This window comes from Hypanus sabinus, chromosome 21, assembly GCF_030144855.1.
Source record: "Hypanus sabinus isolate sHypSab1 chromosome 21, sHypSab1.hap1, whole genome shotgun sequence".
Classification (NCBI taxonomy): Eukaryota; Metazoa; Chordata; class Chondrichthyes; order Myliobatiformes; family Dasyatidae; genus Hypanus; species Hypanus sabinus.
Window position 1 is genome coordinate 12,772,673 of NC_082726.1, and position 13,613 is coordinate 12,786,285.

Genomic DNA, 13,613 nt, shown 5'->3' on the forward strand with positions numbered 1-13,613 from the left:
TTTGGAGGAGAATGGGAGAGAGTGGAGGGGTTCAGAGGTGAGTGGTAGAGAGTGGAGGGGTTCAGAGGAGAGTGGGAGAGAGTAGAAGGGGTTCAGAGGAGAGTGGGAGAGAGTGGAGGCGTTTGGAGGAGAATGGGAGAGAGTGGAGGGGTTTGGAGGAGAATGGGAGAGAGTGGAGGGGTTTGGAGGAGAATGGGAGAGAGTGGAGGGGTTCAGAGGAGAGTGGGAGAGAGTGGAGGAGTTCAGAGGTGAGTGGTAGAGAGTGGAGGGGTTCAGAGGTGAGTGGTAGAGAGTGGAGGGGTTCAGAGGTGAGTGGTAGAGAGTGGAGGGGTTCAGAGGTGAGTGGTAGAGAGTGGAGGGGTTCAGAGGTGAGTGGTAGAGAGTGGAGGGGTTCAGAGGAGATGGGAGAGAGTGGAGGGGTTCAGAGGAGATGGGAGAGAGTGGAGGGGTTCAGAGGAGATGGGAGAGAGTGGAGGGGTTCAGAGGAGATGGGAGAGAGTTGAGGGGTTCAAAGGTGAGTGGTAGAGAGTGGAGGAGTTTGGAGGAGAGTGGGAGAGAGTGGAGGGGTTCAGAGGAGATGGGAGAGAGTGGAGGGGTTCAGAGGAGATGGGAGAGAGTGGAGGGGTTCAGAGGAGATGGGAGAGAGTGGAGGGGTTCAGAGGAGATGGGAGAGAGTGGAGGGGTTCAGAGGAGATGGGAGAGAGTGGAGGAGTTTGGAGGAGAGTGGGAGAGAGTGGAGGGGTTCAGAGGTGAGTGGTAGAGAGTGGAGGAGTTTGGAGGAGATGGGAGAGAGTGGAGGGGTTCAGAGGAGATGGGAGAGAGTGGAGGGGTTCAGAGGAGAGTGGTAGAGAGTGGAGGGGTTCAGAGGAGAGTGGGAGAGAGTGGAGGGGTTCAGAGGAGAGTGGGAGAGAGTGGAGGGGTTCAGAGGTGAGTGGGAGAGTGCAGAGGTGAGTGGTAGTGGAAACATTCAGAGGTGAGTGGAAGAAAGTGAAGGGGTCCAGAGGCAAGGGGAATGGAGTAGAGGGATGTAGAGAAGAATGGAGGGATGTGGAGGAATGTCAATGGTGTGATGGAGGGTTCATTCTAAACTGAGAAATGTAGAAATTTCCTGTTGTAGATGGCAGAGAACGTCTGGAGTTCTCACCCACCCTCCCCAGAATTGTGGAAAACAGCTGATTCGAAAGTGGGGTTTATCATTTTTTTGAGACCAAGTGATTGAGGATGATGTGGAAAGGGCTCAGAGGAGGAGTTGTGGCTCGGGCTATATCAGGGGCTAAGAGGGCTCAATGGCCTGCTCCACCCTTTGACCAAAAACACTCTCAAATTTCTACAGAGGTACCTTGGGGAGCAATCTAACTGGCTGCATCGCCGTCTGGTAATGTGGGGGTGGGGGTGTTACTGCACAGATCGAAAGAAGCTGCCAGAAGCTGTGAACTTAGTCAGCTCCATCATGGGCACTATCCTCCATAGTATCCAGGACATCTCCAAGGAGCTTCTTCCCCTCTGCCATCTGATTTCTGGATGAACGTTGAACCCATTGTGCTGCTGCTGCAAAGGCGACAGATTTCTCAACGTACGTCAGTGATATTAAACCTGTTTCTGATTCTCCTGATCCAGTTCTAGCACTGTCCTGTGTGCCTCCCATATCACAGTCCGGCCTCTGCCTCTGGTGCAGACTGGGAATGGGGCAGTTTGCCCAAGATGGTGTGAGCTCTGGAGTTCAATAGGGCTACAAGTCTTGACCACTGGGAGATTACAAACTCAGTGACCTGAGTCAGACTGGGCAGTGGGACATGGGAGTGGTAGGAAAGGGGTTAATGGGACAAGCGGTAGTGGGACAAGGAGTAATGCGATAGGGAGAAGTGGGACAAGCAGTTGTGGGATGGGGGTAGTGGGACAGGGAGTGGTGTGACAGGGAGTGGTAGAACAGGGAGTGGTAGAACAGGGAGCGGTGGGACAGAGAGTAGTGTGACAGGGAGTGGTGTGACAGGGAGTGGTAGAACAGGGAGTGGTGTGACAGGGAGTGGTAGAACAGGGAGTGGTAGGACAGGGAGTGGTGTGACAGGGAGTGGTGTGACAGGGAGTGGTGTGACAGGGAGTGGTGTGACAGGGAGTGGTAGAACAGGGAGTGGTAGAACAGGGAGTGGTGGGACAGAGAGTAGTGGGACAGGGAGTAGTGGAACATGGAGTCATGGGACAGTGAGTGGTGGAACAGGGAGTGGTGGAACGGGAGTAGTGGGACAGGGAGTAGTGGGACAGGGAGTGGTGGGACAGGGAGTAGTGGGACAGGGAGCGGTGGGACTGAGAGTAGTGGGATAGGGAGTGGTGGGATAGGGAGTGGTGGGACATGGAGTGGTGGGACAGGGAGTGGTGGGACAGGGAGTGGTGGGACATGGAGTGGTGGGACAGAGAGTAGTGGGATATGGAGTGGTGGAACAGGGGTAGTGGGACAGGGAGTGGTGGAACAGGGAGTGGTGGAACATGGAGTGGTGGGACAGGGAGTGGTGGCACATGGAGTGGTGGGACAGAGAGTAGTGGGATATGGAGTGGTGGAACAGGGGTAGTGGGACAGGGAGTGGTGGGACAGGGAGTGGTGGGACATGGAGTGGTGGGACAGAGAGTAGTGGGATAGGGAGTGGTGGAACGGGGGTAGTGGGACAGGGAGTGGTGGAACAGGGAGTGGTGGAATGGGGGTAGTGGGACAGGGAGTAATGGGGCAGGTAGTGGTGGGACAGGGAATGGTGGGACAGGGAGTAATGGTACAGGGAGTAGTGGAACATGGAGTCGTGGGACAGGGAGTGGTGGAAGAGGGAGTGGTGGAACGGGGGTAGTGGGACAGGGAGTGGTGGGACAGGAAGTGGTGGAACAAGGAGTAAAGGGACAGGGACAAGCAGTGGTGGGACAGGGAGTAGTTGGACAGGGAGTAGTGGGACAGGGAGTGGTGGGACGGGGAGTAGTGGAACAGGGAGTGGTGGGACGGAGTGGTGGGACACGGAGTAGTGGGACAGGGAGTAGTGGGACAGGGAGTAGTGGGACAGGGGGTAGTGGGACAGGAGGTAGTGGGACAGGGAGGTAGTGGGACAGGGGGTAGTGGGACAGAGAGGTAGTGGGACAGGGGGTAGTGGGACAGGGGGTAGTGGAACAGGAGGTAGTGGAACGGGGGTAGTGGGACAGGGGGTAGTGGGACAGGAGGTAGTGGGACAGGGAGGTAGTGGGACAGGGGGTAGTGGGACAGGAGGTAGTGGGACAGGGGGTAGTGGGACAGGGAGGTAGTGGGACAGGGGGTAGTGGGACAGGGGGTAGTGGAACAGGAGGTAGTGGAACGGGGGTAGTGGGACAAGGAGGTAGTGGGACAGGGGGTAGTGGGACAGGGGGTAGTGGAACAGGGGTGGTGGGACAGGGAGGTAGTGGGACAGGGGGTAGTGGGACAGGGGTAGTGGGAGAGGGAGTAGTGGGACAGGGAGTTAGTGGGACAGGGAGTGGTGGGACGGAGTGGTGGGACACGGAGTAGTGGGACAGGGAGTAGTGGGACAGGGGGTAGTGGGACAGGGGGTAGTGGGACAGGAGGTAGTGGGACAGGGAGGTAGTGGGACAGGGGGTAGTGGGACAGGGGGTAGTGGAACAGGAGGTAGTGGAACGGGGGTAGTGGGACAGGGGGTAGTGGGACAGGAGGTAGTGGAACGGGGGTAGTGGGACAGGGGGTAGTGGGACAGGAGGTAGTGGGACAGGGAGGTAGTGGGACAGGGGGTAGTGGGACAGGAGGTAGTGGGACAGGGGGTAGTGGGACAGGAGGTAGTGGAACAGGGGTGGTGGGACAGGGAGGTAGTGGGACAGGGGGTAGTGGGACAGGGGGTAGTGGAACAGGAGGTAGTGGAACGGGGGTAGTGGGACAAGGAGGTAGTGGGACAGGGGGTAGTGGGACAGGGGGTAGTGGAACAGGGGTGGTGGGACAGGGAGGTAGTGGGACAGGGGGTAGTGGGACAGGGGTAGTGGGAGAGGGAGTAGTGGAACAGGAGGTAGTGGAACGGGGGTAGTGGGACAAGGAGGTAGTGGGACAGGGGGTAGTGGGACAGGAGGTAGTGGGACAGGGAGGTAGTGGGACAGGGGGTAGTGGGACAGGGAGGTAGTGGGACAGGGGGTAGTGGGTCAGGGGGTAGTGGAACAGGAGGTAGTGGAACGGGGGTAGTGGGACAGGGGGTAGTGGGACAGGAGGTAGTGGGACAGCGAGGTAGTGGGACAGGGGGTAGTGGGACAGGAGGTAGTGGGACAGGAGGTAGTGAGACAGCGAGGTAGTGGGACAGGGGGTAGTGGGACAGGGAGGTAGTGGGACAGGGGGTAGTGGAACAGGAGGTAGTGGAACGGGGGTAGTGGGACAGGGAGGTAGTGGGACAGGGAAGTAGCAGGACAGGGGTTAGTGGGACAGGGAGTAGTGGGACAGGGAGTAGTGGGACAGGGGGTAGTGGGACAGGGGGTAGTGAGACAGGGGTAGTGGGAGAGGGAGTAGTGGGACAGGGAGTTAGTGGGACAGGGGGTAGTGGGATAGGGGGTAGTGGGACAGGAGGTAGTGGGACAGGGAGGTAGTGGGACAGGGGGTAGTGGGACAGGAGGTAGTGGGACAGGGGGTAGTGGGACAGGAGGTAGTGGAACAGGGGTGGTGGGACAGGGGTTAGTGGGACAGGGAGTAGTGGGACAGGGAGTAGTGGGACAGGGGGTAGTGGGACAGGGGGTAGTGAGACAGGGGTAGTGGGAGAGGGAGTAGTGGGACAGGGAGTTAGTGGGACAGGGGGTAGTGGGATAGGGGGTAGTGGGACAGGAGGTAGTGGGACAGGGAGGTAGTGGGACAGGGGGTAGTGGGACAGGAGGTAGTGGGACAGGGGGTAGTGGGACAGGAGGTAGTGGAACAGGGGTGGTGGGACAGGGAGGTAGTGGGACAGGGGGTAGTGGGACAGGGAGGTAGTGGGACAGGGGGTAGTGGGACAGGGGGTAGTGGAACAGGAGGTAGTGGAACGGGGGTAGTGGGACAAGGAGGTAGTGGGACAGGGGGTAGTGGGACAGGGGGTAGTGGAACAGGGGTGGTGGGACAGGGAGGTAGTGGGACAGGGGGTAGTGGGACAGGGGGTAGTGGAACAGGAGGTAGTGGAACGGGGGTAGAGGGACAAGGAGGTAGTGGGACAGGGGGTAGTGGGACAGGGGGTAGTGGAACAGGAGGTAGTGGAACGGGGGTAGTGGGACAGGGGGTAGTGGGACAGGAGGTAGTGGGACAGGGAGGTAGTGGGACAGGGGGTAGTGGGACAGGAGGTAGTGGGACAGGGGGTAGTGGGACAGGAGGTAGTGGAACAGGGGTGGTGGGACAGGGAGGTAGTGGGACAGGGGGTAGTGGGACAGGGGGTAGTGGAACAGGAGGTAGTGGAACGGGGGTAGTGGGACAAGGAGGTAGTGGGACAGGGAGTAGTGGGACAGGGGGTAGTGGAACAGGGGTGGTGGGACAGGGAGGTAGTGGGACAGGGGGTAGTGGGACAGGGGTAGTGGGAGAGGGAGTAGTGGAACAGGAGGTAGTGGAACGGGGGTAGTGGGACAAGGAGGTAGTGGGACAGGGGGTAGTGGGACAGGAGGTAGTGGGACAGGGAGGTAGTGGGACAGGGGGTAGTGGGACAGGGAGGTAATGGGACAGGGGGTAGTGGGTCAGGGGGTAGTGGAACAGGAGGTAGTGGAACGGGGGTAGTGGGACAGGGGGTAGTGGGACAGGAGGTAGTGGGACAGCGAGGTAGTGGGACAGGGGGTAGTGGGACAGGAGGTAGTGGGACAGGAGGTAGTGAGACAGCGAGGTAGTGGGACAGGGGGTAGTGGGACAGGGAGGTAGTGGGACAGGGGGTAGTGGGACAGGGGGTAGCGGAACAGGAGGTAGTGGAACGGGGGTAGTGGGACAGGGAGGTAGTGGGACAGGAGGTAGTGGAACAGGAGGTAGTGGAACGGGGGTAGTGGGACAGGGAGGTAGTGGGACAGGGAAGTAGCAGGACAGGGGTTAGTGGGACAGGGAGTAGTGGGACAGGGAGTAGTGGGACAGGGGGTAGTGGGACAGGGGGTAGTGAGACAGGGGTAGTGGGAGAGGGAGTAGTGGGACAGGGAGTTAGTGGGACAGGGGGTAGTGGGATAGGGGGTAGTGGGACAGGAGGTAGTGGGACAGGGAGGTAGTGGGACAGGGGGTAGTGGGACAGGAGGTAGTGGGACAGGGGGTAGTGGGACAGGAGGTAGTGGAACAGGGGTGGTGGGACAGGGAGGTAGTGGGACAGGGGGTAGTGGGACAGGGAGGTAGTGGGACAGGGGGTAGTGGGACAGGGGGTAGTGGAACAGGAGGTAGTGGAACGGGGGTAGTGGGACAAGGAGGTAGTGGGACAGGGGGTAGTGGGACAGGGGGTAGTGGAACAGGGGTGGTGGGACAGGGAGGTAGTGGGACAGGGGGTAGTGGGACAGGGGTAGTGGGAGAGGGAGTAGTGGGACAGGGAGTTAGTGGGACAGGGAGTGGTGGGACGGAGTGGTGGGACACGGAGTAGTGGGACAGGGAGTAGTGGGACAGGGGGTAGTGGGACAGGAGGTAGTGGGACAGGGGGTAGTGGGACAGGGAGGTAGTGGGACAGGGGGTAGTGGGACAGGGGGTAGTGGAACAGGAGGTAGTGGAACGGGGGTAGTGGGACAGGGGGTAGTGGGACAGGAGGTAGTGGGACAGCGAGGTAGTGGGACAGGGGGTAGTGGGACAGGAGGTAGTGGGACAGGAGGTAGTGAGACAGCGAGGTAGTGGGACAGTGGGTAGTGGGACAGGGAGGTAGTGGGACAGGGGGTAGTGGGACAGGGGGTAGTGGGACAGGGGGTAGTGGAACATGAGGTAGTGGAACGGGGGTAGTGGGACAGGGAGGTAGTGGGACAGGAGGTAGTGGAACAGGAGGTAGTGGAACGGGGGTAGTGGGACAGGGAGGTAGTGGGACAGGGAAGTAGCAGGACAGGGGTTAGTGGGACAGGGAGTAGTGGGACAGGGGGTAGTGGGACAGGGGGTAGTGAGACAGGGGTAGTGGGAGAGGGAGTAGTGGGACAGGGAGTTAGTGGGACAGGGGGTAGTGGGACAGGGGGTAGTGGGACAGGAGGTAGTGGGACAGCGAGGTAGTGGGACAGGGGGTAGTGGGACAGGAGGTAGTGGGACAGGAGGTAGTGAGACAGCGAGGTAGTGGGACAGGAGGTCGTGGGAGAGGGAGTAGTAGGACAGGGAGGTAGTGGGACAGGGGGTAGTGGGACAGGGAGGTAGCGGGACAGGAGGTAGTGGAACAGGAGGTAGTGGAACGGGGGTAGTGGGACAGGGAGGTAGTGGGACAGGGAAGTAGCAGGACAGGGGTTAGTGGGACAGGGAGTAGTGGGACAGGGGGTAGTGGGACAGGGAGGTAGTGGGACAGGGGGTAATGGGACAGCGGGTAGTGGGACAAGAAGTGGTGGGATAGGGGGTAGTGGGACAGGGGGTAGTGGGACAGGTTTAGTTGGAAATGGGGAAATGCAGATGGAATGCAGGGGTCAGAAGTCTGAATCAAAATGCAGGAAACACTCAGGAGCTGAAGTGCCACACCACCAGTCTGCACAATCCTAATTATCTCCCCACCCCTGCACCTGAATCCACCTCAGTCTAACAACATCACGATCTTTTTGTAATACAATAGATTTTTTTGTTCTAATTATGTCCTTCTTGCATAATTTATGCTTAAATCATGTTTTCCTTAATGTTATATGCAGGGATACTGCTACAAGTAAAGTTCCCATTGCACTTGTGTATATGACAATGAACCTGTGCATTTGACAATAAACTGCACTTCGACCCTGCACCTTCACCCATCAGGCAGCATTTGTGGTGAGAGAGATAGAGTTAATGTTTTAGCTCAGAGAGCTTTCCTTACAATTTGGTCAGACCTAGTCCTGATAGATAGTCTTTGACCTGAATGTTTAGGCCTGTTTCTGTCCCCACAGATGCTGCCTGGTCTGCTGTGTGATTCCAGCCTTTGGCATTTTGTGCATTACGGAGGCAACTTCATGTCCTCTGCCAAATGTCCTTCCTTTAAACTCATGGCATCTCTGACCGGCAGAGGCCTGGTCCAACACAGAATGCTGCAGAACACTCTCAGCAAGAGTGGGTACCTGGAGAAAGCAGAGGAGTGTGTACAGCACATGAAAGGCTGGTGTAGAACACTGAGTGGAAGCAGTTGATTGGGGCTGACAGATTTAGAGCATTGCAATGATCCTGCAAAACACATTAAAAATAGGATCGTTGACAGCGGTGCTGATGCCTGTCTCTCAAGGCTGCGGAAGATTCTCATTTACATAACGCTGGAGACCTTGTTTCTCCCTTACCATTGCACAATATATTATTCAAAATCAGAATTAAGCAAACAGAAGCACAAATATCGATCAGCTTGGAGGCACCTTCTCCGGGATTGTGGTAAATTGCAGCATGTCAGGAGCTGATACTGTCAGCTCCCTCTCAAAAGCACTTCCGGACATTTCACTCATGCCTAAATCTTGAGAATTGATTGGCTTCTCGTGGAGACTGTGTTCGGGTGAAGTGACACCCTGCAGTGAACAGCCTGTCCAATCCTCTGTCACAATGCAACCGGGTCTCAAATTTGCAGCTCTGGGGTTTTACATTGCTGACTGTGTTTCAGGTTGCAAAATAGAGCTTTTTACACGGCAGAGACTCGGGCACAGACTGTCATGTCCAACGGCTCACGGGATCCGAAGTGAGGGGGACGTTGAGGATACCCTGCTCAGGATTAAGTTAGGGATGCAATATATTGCCCATCCCTGACTGAGATTGGGGCTGAGGGGCCTCCTTGCAGCACTGCAGTCCTTCTGAAGAAGGTGGTCCGATGAAGCTGTTGAGGGGGGAGCAGTTCCAGGATTTGGACCCCGTGGAGTCGAAGGATCAGCAATATATTTCCAAGACCGAGCAGTGCATGGCTCTGAGGGGAACCAGCAGGTGGTGGAGCTCCCCTGCACCCGTGCTGTTGTCCTTGAGAGGTGCTGGCAGTGTAGCCTGGGCGAGTATCTGTGATGCATCTGCAGGTGGCGGTGGCACCTGTTGCAAGTCAGAGAGGGTATCCTTCAGGGAAGGGAATAGCGATGAGAATAGTTGATGGGGTGCTAATCAAGCTGTCTGCAATGCCGAGGGCGATGATGTGCTTTTTGCAGGTTGTGGGACCTGCGCATCCAGGTAAGTGAAAAGCTCCATCACACTCCTGACCCCTGCCTTATGAAAGGTGAGAAAATGTTGCTGTACCTTCTAGAACCCGTTGCCTCTGACCTGCTCTTATAGCCACAGTATTAGCTGGTTGGTGGCATTGGAATCCTACAGCTGTACAGCACAGAAACAGACCCTTTGGCTGACCATAGCTATGTTGACCATTGTGCCTATCTATAGTAATCTCAGTCGCCTGCATTAATCCCACATTCCTCCAGTCCCAGCTCATTCAAATATCTGTGAAGGTGCATCTTCAATGTTGTTACAGTTCCTACCTCCACCACCTCCTCTAACAGCTCATTCCAGAAACCAGCTATTCTTTGTATGAAAATAATTACTCTTCAGATCCCTTTTAAAGCTTCTCCACCTGACCTTAAGCCTATGTCCTCTAGTTTTATACAGACACCCTGACATTATGAAACAGGCACTAAGTATCTAACCATATAACTCTCATAATTTTAGATACCTCTGTCTTCTCACCTCTCAGCTTCAATCATTCCAGAGTCCCAGCCTATCCAGTCTCTTCTGAAAACTCAAGCTCCCAGTTCACAGTATCATCCATGTGAATATTTCCTGCATCCATCCTAGCTTAATTGTCATTCCTTTAGCTTGGTGAGAAGAACTGCACACAATACTCCAAGTGCGGCCAACCAATATTTTTCACAATTGTAACATGACATCCCAACTATTATAATTAGTGCCTTGGCTGAAGAAAACAAGTGTGTCATGTGCTTTCTTTGTTGCCCTATCAACCTGGGGAACTACAACATATATTTGTACTGTAAGGGCTTTCTGGTGAACAACAGCCCTCCAGGGTCCTGCCATTCACTATATTTGTCAGGGCCTGGTTTAACTTAACAAAATACAACACTTTGCACTTGTACGAGCCAAATTCGATCTGCTATGCCTCTACCCGCTTTCCCAGTTGTAACCTCAGACAATCTTCTTCACTGTCCACTACTCCACCAATTTTAACATCACTGGCACTGGTGGAAACTCTACGATGATACTGCGCCTGAAAGTCATGGTTACAGGGTTAAACTCTCTTCCACTGGAAGTGGCCATTGCCTGGAACTTTTGTCGCACAAATGTTATTTGCAACTTATCAAGATGTACTAGGGAATTGGGTGGGATTGGAGGGAGGGAGTGGGGGGAAGGAGAGAGAGTGCAGATTGGTAAGAATGAGAGTATGAATTAGGGAGAGAGTGTGGGGAGTGTGGAGAGTTTGCAGAGTGAAATTTGGGTGAAGAGTGGGCATGGGATAGGAGAGAGGGTGGGAGATGTGGAGGAGTGGGAGTTGGGGGAAAGTGTGGGGTAGTAGGGGTTGGCAGGAGAGTGAGTGTGAAAAGAAAGAGTGAGGATGGGGAGAGCATGGGGTTGGGTAAAGAGAGTGGGGGAGGTCAGAAGGTGAAGGGGCAGTGAGTGGTGGCGAGTTCTAGGCAGGCAAAGACTCTTTAGGGAGAGGGTGTGCCAATGATTACTTGCTTCTACAGTTCAGTGGCCAATGAGGACAATGTGGGAACTTCAGAATCTTCTAAAACTAGAGAGAGTGGGCTGATGGGGGGAGGCTGAGGGTGTGAATGAGTAATTAGGGAGTGGTATGCTCCTGATGCGTAACCTTAAGTTCCTCAATCCTTAACATTGGCAAGACATTCTTTGCAGTTACTGAGATGTTATCAATTTTCATACAGACTTTCAGAACACCTTTGAATCTTTTGACCTGCCTGATTATTTGTTGGCGTAATACAACCTACAATAGATAGTCAGCTTCAGAAGTCTAATGCTGGGGTGTGAAACTGGCTGAGTGTGCGGGGGATATTGACCTTGGGGAGAAAGCTGACATTGGTTTCCTTGTCTTTCCAATGAACCTGGAGGATTGTTAAATCTTTTCTATATCTTGAGCTGCCTTTGTCTCAGGTAGGTACAGGAGGGCGACTGGAGACCAGGAGCTTTGTGCCAGGCTTGAAGGCTTGAACTTCAACCACCTGCCTCTCCATCTCCTTTCCTCAGATGACCGTGCTGGCTCACTGCAGGGGCCTGGGAACTGATTCGTCAATGTTTGATTGACAGTTGGTCCAAGACATGAGAAGTGGCTCAGGTTTAAGTCCAAGTTTATTGTCATGAACATACACACGCAGGGTATAAATGCCATGAAAATTAACTTCATGCTGCAGCAGTAGAATACATTACAAACATGACAAAACTACCTTACGTATATCTAAATTAACAAAAAATACACAAAACTTACACATAAATGAGATAGACATAATTACTTTAGTTAAAGCAAGTCCAAGATAGAATTCAGATGTTTCAAGAACCTGGAGGCAGTGGAGAAGAAGTTATTGTCAAACCTTGAGGTGTAGGTCTTCAATCTCTTGTACCTCCTGCCAGATGGCAGCATCAAGAAATGGGCATGGCCTGGATGGTGGGGTCTTTAATGATGGATGTCACTCTCCTAATGGAGAGAGCCAGGGTATTGCCATGAACCTGTGTTGTCAAAGTTTGATTGAGGACCTTTGATCTACACATCACATCAGACTTCCAATATAACTCGGAGTCCTGCAATGTGCAGAAGTTCGCTGATGACACGGCCATAGTGGGGTGTGTCAGGAATGGTCAGGAGGAAGAGTATAGGAAACTGATACAGGACTTTGTGATATGGTGCAACTCAAACTACCTGCATCTCAATATCACCAAGACCAAGGAGATGGTGGTGGACTTTAGGAGACCTTGGCCTCATATGGAGTCAGTGATCATTAATGGAGAATGTGTGGAGCAGGTTAAGACATACAAGTATCTGGGAGTGCAGTTAGACGAGAAGCTAGACTGGACTGCCAACACAGATGCCCTGTGCAGGAAAGCACAGAGTCGACTGTACTTCCTCAGAAGGCTGGCGTCATTCAATGTTTGTTGTGAGATGCTGAAGATGTTCTATCGGTCAGTTGTGGAGAGCGCCCTCTTCTTTGTGGTGGCGTGCTGGGGAGGCAGCATTAAGAAGAGGGACGCCTCACGTCTTAATAAGCTGGTAAGGAAGGCGGGCTCTGTTGTGGACACAGAACTGGAGAGTATGACATCGGTGGCAGAGCGGAGGGCGCTGAGTAGGCTACGGTCAATCATGGAAAACCCTGAACATCCTCTGCACAGCACCATCCAGAGACGGAGAAGCAGCTTCAGCGGCAGGTTGCTGTCAATGCAATGCTCCTCAGACAGGATGAAGAGATCATTACTCCCCAACGCCGTTCGGCTCTACAATTCAACCACCAGGGGCAAGACATGTTAAAGTGCCGGGGTTAGGACTGAGCTTAAGTTACCACTCAATGCACTTTAGTAACTATTTAAGAATTTTTTAAAAGCTATTTATTAAAGCTTTTTGGGAGGGTGATTTTAGATGCATATCATATTTATATTGTGTTAAATACTTATGTAATTAGTTTTGCTACAATAAGTGTATGGGACACTGGAAAAATGTTGAATTTCCCCTTGGGGATGAATAAAGTATCTATCTATCTATCTATCTACAGATGTTGACAGGGAGGTCCATTTTCTCATCCGTTTCATTGTATAGGTTAACAATGCTTTGGTGTTCAGTTCCCGTTGGTTGGGGTTGACAGGTTGCCCATGAGGTACTGGGAAGTACCATCTCTATGGGCTTCTTGAGACCATCAGTACTGATTTCTTCAAAGCAGCCGTTCTGTTGAGACAGGGAGAATAGGTTAGACACTGGTCAGTCCAGGAGACGTCCTTGTCAATGGTGTACCCCAGTGCCTTAGAATGTAAAGCATATCTGCTTAACTACAGACTGAGCCAATGCCTGTGTACACCCTGCTGAGGTTCTGAGTGTGCCCTATGCAGTTTTTTGTCCAGTACTAAGGGTTCAGATGACATTACAGTTAACTGCGTGATCCAGTGTGATTGTGACCAGTGAAAGCTGTAGTACAACAATAGATTTTAATGTTTCCCCAGTGCCACGTGTGCATTGTGAGCTCCAGTGTTTAAAGAACCCAAAGGTGCAGTTGAACGCTTAGTGCCCCTCCACCATGGAGTTCAGTGCCGCAGCAAGCATTGTGCTATGAGTGGTCTCCGGCTCAGAACCATTGTTTGCAATATATAGCTCAGCACTCTCGAATGCAATGTGGAAATGGCAGAAAGCAGAGTGGACCCCACTGTGATAGACTTCACTGTGTACTTTCACATCCCTTCAGATCAGAGTAGCAATAGATTAAAATGCAAATTAAGTTCATGAGAAAACATTCCAATGAGTTGTCAGAGAATTATTGACATTGTTCCCAACATGACCTAATGTATCAGCAATGTTCCATTTGATGCTAGACAACATTTTTATTCC